This window comes from Amblyomma americanum, chromosome 6 (genome assembly GCF_052857255.1).
Source record: "Amblyomma americanum isolate KBUSLIRL-KWMA chromosome 6, ASM5285725v1, whole genome shotgun sequence".
NCBI classification, from domain to species: domain Eukaryota; kingdom Metazoa; phylum Arthropoda; class Arachnida; order Ixodida; family Ixodidae; genus Amblyomma; species Amblyomma americanum.
The window spans coordinates 73,579,063-73,595,101 of NC_135502.1; the positions used below are offsets into that span (position 1 = coordinate 73,579,063).

Genomic DNA, 16,039 nt, shown 5'->3' on the forward strand with positions numbered 1-16,039 from the left:
TATCATTCCTTTGCGTGGTTTATCAGTTCGCAACTATGTGTGAGCTATGGCGTTAATGGTTTCAATGTCGAAAGTATAAGAACACATGCGTCGTGGCTGCGAATGCACTTAAACCCAAAATTGCGCTTTCGTGCACTTTCCTTTTATTTCCTCCTATCAGCAGTAGCTGCGAATATTAGCGCGGTCGACGCTGGCTTTACCAAAGTTTCGGTGAAAACTCGCGCATGAGCTGAGTTGAGTTTCTCCCTTCAGGTGGCGATGGGAGGAAACACCTTGTTGATGATGAAATCGGGATTTCTTGATGACCCGGTGGTTCTAACTCACAAAAATTCACATTACTCGAGGAAAGGAGAAGGTTAACTATTTATTTACAACATAAATAAAACAAGAAGAAACAAAGCAAGGAGAAAACTATTTACCTGACTAAACCGTTGATCAGACGAATTCAGCCCTCGTTCAATCCAGAGCGCTTGTTTTTAAACCCTTTGTCTCCGCCCTTAGCGGGGACAGGAACCAATAAGATAACAATCGACTCACCTCGCCAATCAGTGGTTGGGGAAAGGAAAATAAGGTTTCCGCCAACTAATCACAGATTGGGGAAAGAGTGCTGATTAAACATTTGGGAAAAGAGAGGTTTCAATCAAATACACAAACAGCACAAACGCGACCACCCTCTCCCACGGCACCCACGGCACAGCCTTCACCACTCTCCTATCTCTTTCGCACACGCGACAAACATATGCCGACGAGACGATCACTAAAGTTGTTTAGAGAACATCGAAAGAGAAGAAGACGGTCGTTACGGGAATAGTGGGTTTCACGGTCACTCGGCTAATACTCAGCCGTATCTCGGGAATTCCCGAAGCCTCGGCAACCCCTTGACAATGAACACATGTCGACAGCTGTACATGGTTACGCTTCTGAAGACGGGCTATGTCCGTGACAGTGCGGAGTAAACAAGGACGTCCGCCGCCCGAAGGGGAGGCAGAGACGGGACGGGCCCTTTTGTTGGCGACTTCCGACCCCACTGTTGCTGCTTTCTTCGCGAACATGAGACGACCGACCAGTTCGCGGAAAGGTCAGCGAACTCCACAAGCTGTTTTAGACCTTGGTCGCAATTTCAGATAGACGCATGTGACGCTTTTTCTTTCCTAAGTACTAATGAGAGTCTTCCCTGCGGAGTTCAGCAGTTCGGTCTTTATTACTTTCTGAGATTAAACCCAGGACGTGTGCGATGTGTCATTTAAAAATGACCTGTTGACCTACAGTCGCTGTCGGAATTGCTGATTCCGAAAAGTAATGCTCACGCAGACTGCATGCGTGAAGCTCGATCGTAGAGCCGCTCGTATATTTCACAACTACGCAAGCTGACTTAACGCACATGCTAATCTTTTGTACGTCGACATCGTCTTGTATAGCTACAAGCCCACCTGTAGGTGTTGCTCTTCGTTTATCGATGCCTTCGTCTATGCAGGCAGATCAACCAAATCAGGAAGCATAAAAAAAGGAATTCTAGCTGCCCGATTTTGCCCACAGTTGCGCGTAAGACACACGTATTCATTACAATTTTTTTCTCATCTGCACAGGCTCTGTATGAGCGCTGCCGCTTTTTATACACACACACACACGGAGGTAGTGCCATCCCAAGCAGACACTGTCACAGCTAGAACCCCATCTCGGGCAATTCTCTATCGCTTTTATTCGCTTCTATAGGAGCACGGTTGTATAATTCAAGTTGCGCAATCCAGTGCGCCGCTTACGCTCTTTCGCTCCGCTGCGTCGCCTCACCTCATTCTTTTTTTTTCTTCTCTTCTTCGCATTCCTTCTCAATTCTCTCGCCCAGGTCGAGACAGCGCGCAGCAGCAACGCACTGTGTATATACCGCGGCGTACAACCGAGGCGGCGCGGCCGGGCAGGCGCAGCGGGACCTCGGCTGCCCGCCGTGTGTTTGCCTTAAAATGCGAGCGGCGGCGGCGGAATTCCCCAGCGCTCATGGCGGCACGCTTGGGCTCACTCGAGCGCTTCCGAATCCGATTTGTCTGCGGAAAAACGGGCCCCGCGACGCGCGGCGAGCCGGCAGCCGCCTCGGTGCGGTGGTGGGCTGCTACCGCCGCGCTGTGCAGGGCGACGGTGTAGCTCTCTGCCCCGCATTGCTTCTCTCAATTACTTCTCCGTCGTCGAGCGCCGCATTATGCCCTGAGTCCACGTTTGTCCAGTTGTGTGCTCCTCTGTCTCCGTGCGTGCGTGCGTGCGTGCATGAACGTGCGTGTGTGCATGCATGAGCACGCGTGCGTGTGTGCGTGCGTGCGTGCGTGCGTGTGTGTGTGTGTGTGTGTGTGTGTGTGTGTGTGTGTGTGTGTGTGTGTGTGTGTGTGTGTGTGTGTGTGTGTGTGTGTGTGTGTGTGTGTGTGTTTTGAATCGTCAAATAAAATTATAATAAATTGGTTTTTGAGGAGAGGAAATGGCGCAGTATCTGTCTCACATGTCGGCGGACACCTGAACCGCGCCGTAAGGGAAGGGATAAAGGAGGGAGTGAAAGAAGAAAGGAAGAAAGCGGTGCCGTGGAGGGCTCCGGAATAATTTTGAGCACCTGGGGATCTTTAACGTGCGCTGACATTGAAAATTGGTTTTGGGGGAAAGGAAATGGCGCAGTATCTGTCTCATATATTGGCCGACACTTGAACCCTGCCGTAAGGGAAGGGATAAAGGAGAAAGTGAAAGAAGAAAGGAAGAAAGAGGTGCCGTAGCGGAGGGCTCCGGTATAATTTCGACCACCTGTGGATCTTTAACGTGCACTGACATCGCACAGCACACGGGCGCCTTAGCGTTTTGCCTCCACAAAAACGCACCCGCCGCGGTCGGGTTCGAACCCGGGAACTCCGGATCAGTAGCCGAGCGCCCTAACCACTGAGCCACCGCGACGGGTGACTGAGGAAGAAAAATTATCTTTTCAGCACAATTCATTTACTTTAGTATACTTACATGTTTTAAGGGCGTTTCAGTCAAGTTGCGAACTTCTAATCACCAGTTTTTCTAATGGTTTAATCATTTTTTTTGCAAATCCGCTGCTACAAGTGTGACGTAGCCACATTTTCAACCAATCCGGATTTTTCGCTCGCAACCACGGATGTCGACCGATTTTCTGCAGAACGGAACCCTTAAAGCTATCGCTTTAAAAACATCGGTCGCTCAATATACGCAAATTTAGTTCGTGGGGGAGCAAACCCACTGATGCGGCGGGCACCACTTTTATATAAGGCAGAAACAATATCAAGAGTTGAGAAGGTATACTTGCTATGTAACCAAGGGTATACATATACTACGCTTCACCCTACGGTGCTACGTGTACACACTGCATAGCTGCAACACGCGCGACCAATTGCATGCCCTGCGCTAGGAGCATAACGTATTGCAAATTTGCCGAATTTTCAATCGCTTCATTTCATTACGCAGTGCCACTGGTGAAAAAAAAGTATGCATTGCACAATTGTTCGGAGATGGGGCACAGTATACCGGCGATGCATCACAGCGTTCGAATTTTGTATCAATTGGAAATAAATATATGTTGTGTGAGAAGCGAAGGTACTTCAATTTTTGCGGGCATATGGAAGAACGCGTTTATGCGCGTGCCCTTTTTTTCTCAGTCGGGGCAAGGCCTCCTGTAAGAAAAAATAAATAAATAAAAACGTCGAAAACTAGCTGTTACGAATGACCTTCCCTGAGCTAGCAAGTCTCCTCTCTTCATAACAGCGAGAAGAAAAGAAAAACTTGAATGCGAAAAGACAAAGAGTGGTCCTTATAGGCTGGCGTTTAAGCCTGATCCAGTACGGATCGATGCTTCATTGAAAGTTATCAGTGTCTTCGTGGCAAAAAGGAGGCAAAGAGGCCCCTTGGTACAGATATACATATACTGAGCCAGAAAAACGAGCAGTAAACACGGTCTTCTTCTTCATGCAGGCGAGGAGAGAGGATACGTGAAGGGAGAAAGGAAAAGATTCAGGGCCGCAAAGCAGGTTACCGCGGAGGGTAAGAGAGCCCCCCGAGTGTCCATCGAGCGCGGTTGGTTGGTGTTGGATGGAGATGGGAAGACAAGGTTAAGAGAATAAGGCGGTCTGTGAGAGGGGGAGGAGAAAGAGAGAGGAGGGAGAATGGGGAACCATGAGAAGGAAGTGTCCGCGATGGCTGCCGCGGCAGTAGCGAAGCAACAACAAAACACAGTGGTGTGGCGCGGTTCCGGCGATTTCCGCTCCTCGGGGACAGTTCTCGGGCCAGCAGAAAAAGGAAGAGGAGACGAGTAACGGCAGCTCAATTCTTCCTCGCCGCTGCTGCTATAGCTACTGAATTTCCACCGACCTGATCGGACGGTCAGGAGCGAAACTGCTTAATCGACATGTCCTTCGAAGAGGATCGCGCGGCCGAAAAAAAGAAAGGCGGGGAAAAGAAAAAGATGAGGAACAAAGCGAGAACCGACTGCCGGAAAGATAGGAGAGGGCAGGGGGGGTAGCCCGTTTATTCCCCTGTTCTATACTTGTTTCACGCTGACCAACCACCTCGATTGTGCAACTCCATTTCTTTCTTCCTTCTTTCTTGCATTTCCTCGGCGGGATCGAAGTTCGTTCTCCACCGCGCTTCGTCGCTTGTTCTCGTCTAGGACGAGTGTGTATAGCAATGTATCGAACTGACTCGCTGCGGGATATTGTTAAAGCGCTGCTGTGAAATCTAACGGATGATCGGCTCGAGAGGCCGAAAACGGAGGGGCCGCCTCGCTGGAGACACTCCAAGGAGTCGCCATGCACTTTCTGCCGCCACCTTTGCATTGCTCGCTGCAATTTGTGAGGCTCGCTTTTCGCCGCGCTGTTGGGTCTGAGAAGCTATACCGATCGAAACGCCAGGAGCTTCGCTTTCTCGTTCGTTGACTCTTTTGTAGCAAGCAGCGCAGTGTGGTGTAACTTCGCAAGTTAGGACGTCGTCCTTTCTGGTTAACCTGCCCCGCCCTTCGTCCGCCGGTGTTATTCCTCCGTTACGTAAGGGCTCAGTTGCCTCACGTCTGGAGAAAAACGAGGTGTGTTTGTTTTCTTCTTTTTTTTTCTTGTCGTGTCTTCAGTTTGGACAGGCGAGGTTTCGAGAATGCAATACCGCGAGCAGTGTACACACAAGCTGGCGTGATCAATGGGTTCTTGCATTCTGTTTGTCCAGGCGTTTACCAACAGCGACCCCAGCAACAAGAGAGAAAAGCTGGGGCATTTTGCGTGCTCGATGCGCACACATACAAAAAAAGCTGATTTTTCACCAACAGGTTGCAATATGTTTTCTCGCTACTACCACAAGTCTGTTCATTATCGTTGAGAACGACAAGACCGAAAAGTGCATGAAAACAACAAAAAAGCATGCTTTACACGTTGAGATCGTGATTTATGTTTCGAGCGAGCAAGAATAGAAGACTGATAGCATAGGCTAGTTAAGGGCTCTATGCGACCGCTGCGAAACCTGCACAAGCTCAACAGGTTGCACGTTTGCGTTGCATTGGGCAACATATACCTATTTTCTCGGTTTTCCTGAGCGTCAGCGCTGGAATATTCACGAGGCAGGCGCGCAAATTTTGAGTATCTAGCCTTGCTATTCATATCGACAGCATTTTTTTTTTGTCATGGACTGTAGCTATGCTCTCGGAAATTTATAGCGCACCGCGCGCGCGATATTTTCGATGGCGTACAAAGGTGCGCTGATTAGGAGAAGATCATAAAGAACACATCTGTAGTCAGAGTTCTTGCGGACCTCCTATTGTGTGTTCCATTAATAACAACATATCGTCGACGTTTATCAAACAGAAACGAGAACTTGCGCAATAGCGAGCAATCACAGCTGACGACTAGGGAATAAATTAGGCGCCAAGTTGCCGCCGGACCCACATTTAGTATTTCTCTTGGTAGTTCGGGTCCAACCTATATGCACGCTACCTGTCTTTTCCCTCTTAGTTGTGCGGGCTGGGGCACATTTTTATTGTTTTTTTTGTCCCAATATAAACTATGTCCTTTCCCTCTTTTTTTTTTTCATTCAGTAGTCTAGTGTCAAGTATCATCACTCCGTGGGCAGCGTCGCGTTACATGACCATTACTAACTTCGCTGGTCAGCACCGACGACTTGAACCATTAACGTGGGGGCATACATATTCATCGCCGACCCAACCGGCAGAGACGTGAGTTACGACGTGCGTGCCATCTACCGGCTCATTCACGTACTGCGTTCGGCCTCTTTTTGAGCGCAGCAAATGAATACCGCTGCTTCCCGAGACAAAGAAAGAAAAACAACAAATCACAAGCAAATTTACTGCACAAACCCATGGCGGATGGAGGTGCTCGGTAACGACTTTGGCCCGATTATAATTTGTTAAACTATCTATCCGGTGTTAGTAATGCCACCTCAAATGCCTTCTACGTAAGCGGCCTGCTAATGTGGTTGGGGGGGGGGGGGGGGCATATTATATAGAGGCCTGAGCAATGTATTATCCGAATATGGAGAGTCCTCAAGGCAGTCACGTTCGCTTAACTGAAACGTTACGGACGAATCAGTTCGGGGCGAAGTTCTGGTATTCAGCTAGCTAACTGGTCCCTAACATGAATCGTCAAGCCTGCTCTGCCACTAGCCTACTTTCTATACAAACCTGCAGGTTGTATGTTGACCGCCAGGTGATGTTTATAACCTCCTCTTCCTCCACACACCCGCAGGAAACGGTTAAGCTAAGCAGGCTAACCTCCAACCATTTCCCGTCGTTGCCGCTCGTTTGCGCCAGAATCCATTTTCAGTCCACGTTGGCCTCACTTCCTCGCTGACTTACTTGGCTTGGCTTTGAGCTTGACGCGGCCCACTTTCCCTGCCGCTTCGCGACAATTGATACAAACAGAGGAGCAGCCGCTCTACTTCAAATTTGCTCTGCGAATGCCTCGCCCATCCAACCCGTCGCTCTCCACTAACCTTTTCCGTTCCCGAGTTATAGACCGCTTGCCTTTTTTTTTATCTTCCCTCTCCTCTCCTTCCACTTTCTGGCGCGCCAAGTCCCTTAAACCCGTTTCTTTTGGGGAGAAGGCTTCTGGAAGTGCGGGCTTGTAGGCATCACTGGTTCTGCTCTTCCCTTATTCCTTTTCCCTCCCGTTTCCACGTCCTTCTTTTTTTTTTCCTTCCATCTTTCTTGGGAACGACTTCACTTTCGCTCGCTGCAAGGCCGGGAGCCCAGCAGCGTTCTGCAAAGCCTCCACGAGCACTGCGCTGTCCGTGTTTCTGTGAGCGTGTATATTTGTTCCGATGTATGTATGTGTGCGAGTTCTCTGGGGGAGGAGAGGGAGTGAGCGCTTACGTTGGGCTTCTTCTCCCTTTACACGGCAGCGCAGAGCCGGACGGCGCAGCCGCTTGGATAAAGAAAAACGAGCCGGAAAAAAACTCGGGGCGCTGGATAAATAAAGATTGAAGCCGGAAACACGATTGCCGAAATGAAATGAGGTGTTTCGTTGTTTGTGTGCTTTGCTGCTTCCTCTATCGCCGCTCCTCTACCCACGATCGCTCGCTTGTTCTTGATAGCTTTCTTTTCTGGGCACGTATTTTGAGCCATTCCGCCTTTTTGAAACGATAACCAGAAAATGTTGGCGCGGGCGGGGTACGGAAGATAGAAAGAAAAGAGCGAAATGAAGAGCGGAAAGTTGGAAGTGCAAGGAACGTTCCAGAGGGCGAACGAGTACAGCTCGGGAGAAAGAAAACCGAATGCGACGCCTGTGCAGCTTCGTCGCGCGATTTGATTCGGGTTTCTCCGGGCCGTCTTAAAAAAAAAAAAGAAACGTTTAGCCCCGTGACGGCTAAGAACGCGCTCAAGCTATATCTTGTTGCAGGGGTAATGTTTCTGACGGCTCTGTCGCCTTGGACAAGAATGGTTGCGACATGGCGCAGAAAGGAAGGTCTTGTGCGCTGTGACCTTCGGTGGTTCTGTGTGAATAAAATTGAGTAGATATCCGCTTCGGCAGCAGAAAAAAAGTGTCAGAGCACCGACAAGTGAAATTAGGGTGGTTGTAGGTGTATTTTTACTCGTTTCTTTTGTTTCTACATCGGATGACAAGACGCTGATTTAGGCGGCAAAATATGAAATCCACTAGAGCATGAGTATGGAGCCCTTATATTTAGGTGACGTAATGTCCTCGTTCGAACCTGTGCAAGCAACTACTTCTGTCAAGGAAGAGTTCGTTGACGCTTTCACCTTTTTCTTCTTCCGTCATCTAAGACCTTGCATTTTATGCGTTAACAAACACGTGATCAGTATAACTTAGGAAGGCACTAAATATTTCCTGTACGAAAACAGAAACGTAGAACAAACTTAGGAAAATTTCGGAGAGCAATTAACAATTCAGACTGACGACCAAACGGGAATATAATATGGGCTGTTTTTCTTTTTTCTAGTTCCAAAGCTACGGGGGACGGGCCTGCTCGGCCTGCTCGCTGCATATTCATCGAACTTCCTGATTCTCTCTATCATTATCTTCATTCTTTCAGGAAGCTCCTCCTAGCGGCTTCCCAGTATTAACCTCGCATTTGGCCCTTGTTTTCACACCCACGCGTACCGCGCAGACATAGCGCCAGTAAACAAAAGGGCTGTGCGGGCGTGCTGGAGTGTGAACGCTAACGGGGCGCGCGCTTTTTCAAGGCAGAATTCGTCGCCGAGGCGATCGTGTTTGCACGGCCCGCCATTGAGAAGCACTGTCGTTGAACGCAACGCGGGTTGTCTCGTTTAGCCTGCGTGCATTTCGTCCGCTTCTTTCCCGGGGCGAAGACGTGGTGGTGTGGTGAGGGGAGAGAGAGAGTCAGCGTTCAGTAATGAATTTCCCCTTAGGTCTCCTCCCCGCTCTGTTGGGGGTCATGGAGCAAGACGAGAGAACAAGCAACACGGGGAGCCAAGGTACTTAGGCCGAAGCTGCAAGGGTGGATGCCTAGCATCCCACCCCCGACTCTGTTCTTATGCGCACGCACACTCATCCCGTCGTGGCACGAAGAATACAAGCGTGGGTGCATAAGCGACCCGTCGCTAGACATAATGGGCGTCTCGTGCGTTCTCTTGCGAGCGCGCTGCGGGGGAGAGGCAGAAGCCGGAATGCAAAACTATGCTAATTTCAATGCTGGCGCGCGGCGCGAAAAGCGAGCTAGACAAAGGAGATAAGGGCACGTGTAGTAGCACACAAAACAGCGCAAGTCGCGTGAAAAAAAAGCAAAGCAAAGAGTGCGCGTGAAAGAAAACTGTGCGCATGCGCTTGGTGCGGTACTTAAGAGAAACTGGGGAGAAATGCAATATCTGGGCGCACGGAGGCCCCAGAGTCCAGAAGCTACGTAATGTATGGGGCGCGCTGAATATGTTTCCGAAGGCGGCGGGCGGTACGAGACGCAGAGAGCCACGCGAGAAGTTGAACAAGGAGCGCCATGCAGTGAGATTGCGAGAAGATAGAATTTTGGCATAACGACGCAGCGGGAGACCTTCTTTTTGTCGTTTTTTTCTCCCGGCTGTTTCATTCCTTTCGCGCCATCAACGAGTTTCTGATGAGCATGTCATGCGCGCAAGAACGCGGCCTCAAAACAACTCTGTTTTGTAGCAGCTGGCTCCCAAAACAGCGAACTGTTCAGAGGTGTTTACCGTTATGGTAGCAATATATTTCTCTTTGCTTTCCTCTCAACGTCGTATACTTCCTTGAACGAGTAGAGAGTAACAGCGGTGTCGATGCTAAAAGGGTTGTGTGTATATCTGTCTTTATATCTTTTTTTTTCTGTATTTTTGTTTCCGACATGCTTTCGCATAATCAGCTCGCGGTGTCAGCCATAGCTCGCTGTGTCACGAAAATCGCCTCCGTTGAATTTTACATGTGTTCGAGGGTTCAGAATCCTCGTACTGCGCTCTCTCAGCTTCTTTCAATTCTTCGCACAGAAAGATCCTACAGTGTGGTTTTCTGTTTGCCATTACTTTGTTGGTACAAATAAAAAGCCAGACCATTTTCGTTTCTGGTTTTCCTCGCAGTCAAAATCTTCTTGAAAACATTAAGTCCTATGGTCTTCAATAATTCTTGAAAAAGAAAAAAAAAGTTGTTAACCCGTACAACGCCTTCGGTTTTATCGTTATCGCACGTCATGATTACCTCACCGCAGTCGCAAAAGTTTGTTGCCAATATACTTGTCTTTGGTTTCAATTTTCCCGCGGAGAAAGGATTGATTTTACAAAACTATCCGAAAGTACTCATTTCTCACGCAGACCTTGTCCTCTGCGTGCTAAAAAGGCAGCATGCGTCCAAACACAGAAAAAAAAAGAGAGACGGTATTAATTCCCTTAAGTTCATTCTCACCCTGGCTTTTAACGCCTCCATCAGGTACCCGACACACGTTTATGGCCAGCCATTTAATCAACACCTTTTCCTAATGCGATAAAACCTTCGTTTAACTCTTTGCTCCTTTTTTCATCGTTTGTTTTTCGCTATACTTAGTGGATATTTGGCTTTCTTTCGGATTCAGCGACCGTAAATTCCCAGGTATCGATGCTTCTCCAACGCTGTGCAAATTGGTACGAATGTTAAGGAAGATGTTTGGCTGCGTTTGCTGCACCGACAGTTTTTCTTTCTTAAACATATTAATATTTAGAAGTAAGACATTAATTTTGAAAGTTGCAGAAAAGACGAGCTTACGATGTTTAAAATTTAAACTGTCGGAACAATTCGTTATACGAAAAAATACAACTTAACTAAATGTGCACGATGTCAGTGTCATGAACAGTTGTCCCTGCTTAGCCAATGAAAAACAAGCGTTGAATTGAAAAAGTGAGAGAGCTTATATAGCATTGATTTGTGTTTTTTCAGGCCTCAGTCTGCATGCGTACCGTCCTTAATTGCTGGAGACACCTGTCCGATCAGAGCTCAAGTGGGCATCTCATCATACACGGCTGCCAACCATAGCTTCGTGCGATCTCACGAGTTGTCCTGCATATCGCACCTCTGAGGACATCACATTTTTCCCGGTCACTGGCTTTGCTCAGCGTTTCCGCTTTTCGGGTCAAGGCTGAACGGCGCGCGATAGAAAGAACTCTACGCTATAAAAAAAAATCAGTGGCTGTTATTTTGTGCCGCTGTTCTGCGTCGCCGCTGATGAATCTGAAATGCAGAACTGGCCGCCTTCTCTTCTCGGCTATGCTCTCTCTACGAGTCTCATCCGAACGTGCTAAGAGACAATGGAGGAGCTTCGCGCCATTTCTGAGTCGCTGTAGGTCACAAATCAGGCGACGTCCTCGATGTCATTTTGTTTTTATTTCAATTACAGTGGACAGCTACACGCCTGATGTGGCGGGGAGAGCGGAGGTCCGGCGACAGAAAGTCGCTGGACAGTGGTTGTCAGGAGCGGAGACAGCGGGGAAAAACCGAGAGATGTGAGGAAAGCAGGCACCGAACATGCAAAACAAGCGAGCGAGCAGAAAGTGTTTCCGGAAGTAAGCGGGAGACTGTCGCCGCCGCGCCCGTCGTTTCCGCCGCTCGGCGTTGTCCGTGCCGGAAGTTGTTCCTCTTCCCCCCTTGCCACCTCCGGCTCGTGCTCCCCGCAACCTCCCCTCTTTTGCCTCGTCATCGTAGGAACCACCCTGTCTTGTCACGAAGCCACGAACGGCAAAAATTCAACAGCCCCAGAGAACCTCGCGCGAGAGACGCCTTATGTTCCGTCTCTGTTCTCTTATAGCGCCTTTTAATTTATGTTAATCATTTAATTTCTTCCACCCATGCCTTTTGTGTTTTCAGTTACTGCAACTTTTGTGCAACGTTTCTGTTTTGTTTTCCTATGCCGCCCACCCCTTCCGCATTCCACTGTAATGCCCGTCAGGGCGATATATAGGTGTATGAATATGTATTTGAAGAACTGCTTTGAGGTCATGAATCGCTTGTTTAGTTTTCTGCCATATGTCTCATATTCTCCTTTTTTTCTTTTCGGTATATAGATTAATATACACAAGGTTGCCGCTGCCTGAAACCCTAATCACAATTACCTCGATGACACTGCAGTTTTCTGTCAAAATTTTCATCTATCTTTGGTTCCGTTGCTGTCGAAACAAGTCTTGTAGGAACGCTGAGCGAAGAAAAGCACCGCACTCTAAATTTTCGAGCAGTGACTTTTTTTTTTGCTGATAAAGTTTTCTTTCACCCTGCTTCCGGCGGTCTCAACAGCTGGATAAGTTTCGCATAAAATATTCAGTGTAGGTTTATCAGAGAGACGAATCTCTCTTGTCTGTGCAGTTTTAACCAACGATTTATCGTTTGTTTTCAATCGTTTCTCCTCAGACTCCTTTCTCCACATAAATCATCTTTTTTCACTTTCCACCTACACCACCCCTTCATTGCCTGTCCACTGAAGCAGTCATTCCTGATTCAATCACATGAAGCAGTCATTCCTGATCGAGATGGTTGTCTCTTTATAATCTGTCACATAAAACTGCGGTCTCTCTGGTGCTTGTATTTTTTTCTTTTTTTTCGAGCACTCTTTCGAAAAGCAATCAGGTCACTCGAGTGCACTCTCAAGTACTCGGCGGCGTCTCACAACGTTTGCTCGCACTAATCAGCTAGCGTTTGGTAGCCTTGCTATCCGGGAACGATATTCGCTGAAAGAAGGCTAACATTTTTTCATTGGCCGCGAAATCTTGAGACTCGAGAAAAACACCGCGGCTTTCAAGTAATCTTTGAGCATTTAGGAAGCCTGTCAACGCCAACTTCAACGCAGAACTGCTTGTAGTTCGGAGGCACTTGCGCGCAATGAATTCTGATTAGCGTTTTGACCAGCCTTTCCGGTTTCTCATTTCCAAGGCACTCCCAACAATAGTTAACCTTATATAGCTTCACCCTCGCTTCTGCGTCCCGATCTCACTCGGCGCGCACTCCGGCGCGCTGTTTTGCTTTCGTTCCTCGCCTGGCTAGACGAGCTGGAGGAAGAGGAGGATCGTAAGAGAGGAGGAGAATGGGAGAGGGAAAAGTGAGGGAGGGTCGCGCGCCGCCGGCCATGTGACCCGGGGAGACGCGCCGCCGTCTGTGCAAGAACAGCCGCCGCGGCAGTTCGCGAGAGCGCGCGCCTGCGGCCGAGCTAGTCGGCATCCTGCTCCCGCGCATCCCGCGGAGAAAGTCGCTCTGCTTGCCGCCGTTCAAGAGGCTCCTCGCTGTGTCTGCGCGCGCGCGGGCCAGACGCTCTCCTCTCGCTTTACACGGCGGGGCGCAGACGCTCTCGAAACCGTCCCAAGTCGTCGCCGCTCTCTGTGCGGCGTCCCTACCGCACGCACGTGGTTGTCGCCTGGACAGCCCCGGTGGGGGCTTCGCTTCGCTCTCGTGACACGTTTCCGTGAGGAGAGAACAGTCGGCTTGAAGGTTTCGACTCGTCTCCCGTTTCCGGAGTGTTCGGCTTGTTCCTGACTTGGAGTCCCGGACTGTGCTTTTGGATTATTCGGGAACGCTGATCGAGCTTCTTTCTGGAACGTGGAGAAAAAATTCCACCCCACTTGTGCACCACGCCCACGTTTTGACTACCTTTTGGGGAAGTCCTTTCTGGCCCTGTCCAGGTTTCCTCCTCGCCTGCCGCGCGACGGATCTGGAATGGTGAGTGTCATCAGAATTCAGCTTAGCTCTGTAGATGTTTTCGCTTACTTGTTTAAAAGAGGCGGGGCGTTTTTCGACTTTCAGTACACAAAGCACCTTTCATTTATGGGCCTCTACCTCAACACCCAACGCACAGTAGTGATGATCCCTGCTAATGCCCTTTTTCTTATTTTCAAATCCCAGGTGCTCACCTGTACCAAAAACAAAAATCCAAACATGGGAAAGGAAGATAAAGGTTATTGCTATGGGGCTTCTCGGTCAACAAACATGACTGTTTCAGGTCTCCATTCTGAAGGCACAGAGTAAGGCGCACTAATGTTTCAGAAATTTGCATTTGAGATTTCAATTATTCGTAACAATCTTTCGAATTTCAGCAACGAATTTGAAAGCACATTGCCTAAACTTCATAGTTGTCCGCTGTATATTTCATCACGTAGTCGGAAACATTTGCGCGCCTACATAACTTTTGTTCCGCTAAGCGTAACACGGGCCAGTAGCGATTTATTGATTTTTGACCGCACTTCCCTGGTTAGTTTTTGTTACTGTGTTACCAAGCGTTCTCCTCAAAACACGGTTCTCTGAAACTTCCGCTCAGCTAAACCAACATGAAGAGTTAAGGTTTCCACTGGAGCTAATTTGAGGCGAATAAACACGACTTCAGGAGGAAACATAAACTCGCTTAACCGCTGTTTGTTTCGGAGCGGTTACAGCCAACTTCTGGCACGGCTTCAAAACTATTCGTGTGTGTGCACGCACATGGATGTATGCATGTGCGTGCAAAATACCGGTTTATAAACGCAGCCGCCGCGGTCGGGTTCGAACCCGACCGCGGCGGCTGCGTTTTTTATGGAGGCAGAACGCTAAGGCGCCCGTGTGCTGTGCGATGTCAGTGCACGTTAAAGATCCCCAGGTGGTCGAAATTATTTCCGAGCCCTCCACTACGGTACCTCTTTCCTCCTTTCTTCTTTCACTCCCTCCCGTATCTCTTCCCTTACGGCGCGGTTCAGGTGTCCGCTGATATATGAGACAGATACTGCGCCATTTCCTTTCCCCAAAAACCAATTATTATATAAATATTGTTAAATGTAAAAACATCAGCGACAAAATATTGCATCCCACCTTCTTCCCTTCCCTTACGGCGCGGTTCGGGTGTCTACCGAGATATGTGAGACAATTACTGCGCCATTTCCTTTCCTCAGAAATTTATTTTTGTGCGAATATCACTGGTAATCTTCGGTGCTGAAATCTCCATAATATTCATTGCATCTTTTGTGGTAAAAGCTTGGGAAAGGGGAAGGAAAAGGCTTTGAAGCATCTGCGTCAATAGCACCTAGCAAGGAAAGGACGACACAACAGGGATGGGGGAAAATCAAAAATGGAAATTAGGCACTTCGTTGTATCAAATGTATTGTTGTTGCGCATATCGCTTATTAGGAGGTTCATGGTTCACTAACAAAAAGTTATCAGCAGTCTTCTCTATTTGTAGCTCTTTCTGACACGAGCACAGACAAAATAGCAAATAGTCAGCCCTGCGTACTTCGCCTTCTGATATGAAACCAATTTCTTGCTCCAAGTTTTCGCGCAGTCCACTTCAGCTCGCGTCTTGCTTTCAGCTGCTCCAATGCGTGTCTGATATTAGTGACATAATACGCGATATAAACAGATCCACCAACCATTAATAACCCATATGTGGTTCCCTAATCAATACAGTTGGTCGTTTATAACCACAGCTTTATACTGCGTGGTCTTTCGTGGATGACTTACTATGGAGATCTTTCCAAGTAAATACTGCTGCCCTGAATATGGATTATGGAAACACAACACTCACGCTGCGTTTCTCTTCGTACAGCTCGCAAACTTTACTGCACTTTCGGATGCTGAATGTCTTTTCTTTTTTCTACTACAAATGTGGTAAATGCCCTACCGGATGAAACAACATTGCCCGGAGCGCATGTTTGAACACGTGCCTTACTCTATTTCTTCCATCTCTGTTTGACTGAGTGCCCCGCTCTGTAAAGTTAAATCATAGCAAACGCTTTTGAATACAGAGAGCGAAATGCGGAACGGTTATGACTGACTGGCTGCATGGATGTGCTTTATTTTGTTTGCACTGTATGACTCCTGCTGTTCCTTCATTGTCTGTATACATTATTTTCTTTTTGCTTATCTTTTTAGGGTATTTATTTTGCATTTTCCTTTCTGAAAAAGAAGGCTTTGGAACCGCTATGATGGAAGTTGCAGACCGTTCTTTCATCTCTTAAAGTGTTTGTTTTTGTTGGATCTGTATGCCAGAACAACTATAAATAACAGTAAAAAGAACGCACCGCACGCTTATCATGGCATTTTTCGAAATCTCGTTTTTCGCTCCATGTTGGTTGCTCCTTTCTAACCGCTTCATCCCTTCTCTCACA

General features: G+C 48.2%; 1 protein-coding gene across 3 annotated transcripts in view; it reads left to right on the forward strand.

Annotated features, from left to right (window-relative positions):
* The window catches only part of LOC144093691 (irregular chiasm C-roughest protein-like), a 333,374-nt gene that overhangs the window by 184,389 nt on the left and 132,946 nt on the right, over positions 1-16,039 (forward strand). The window contains exon 1 of one of the 3 annotated variants that reach the window (XM_077627284.1): positions 13,081-13,628. The exons of the other annotated variants lie outside the window; for them this stretch is intronic. The gene's annotated coding sequence lies outside the window, so the exon portion shown is untranslated. Of the gene's footprint in view, positions 1-13,080; positions 13,629-16,039 lie in introns of those variants that run through there. 3 annotated transcript variants of the gene reach the window in all.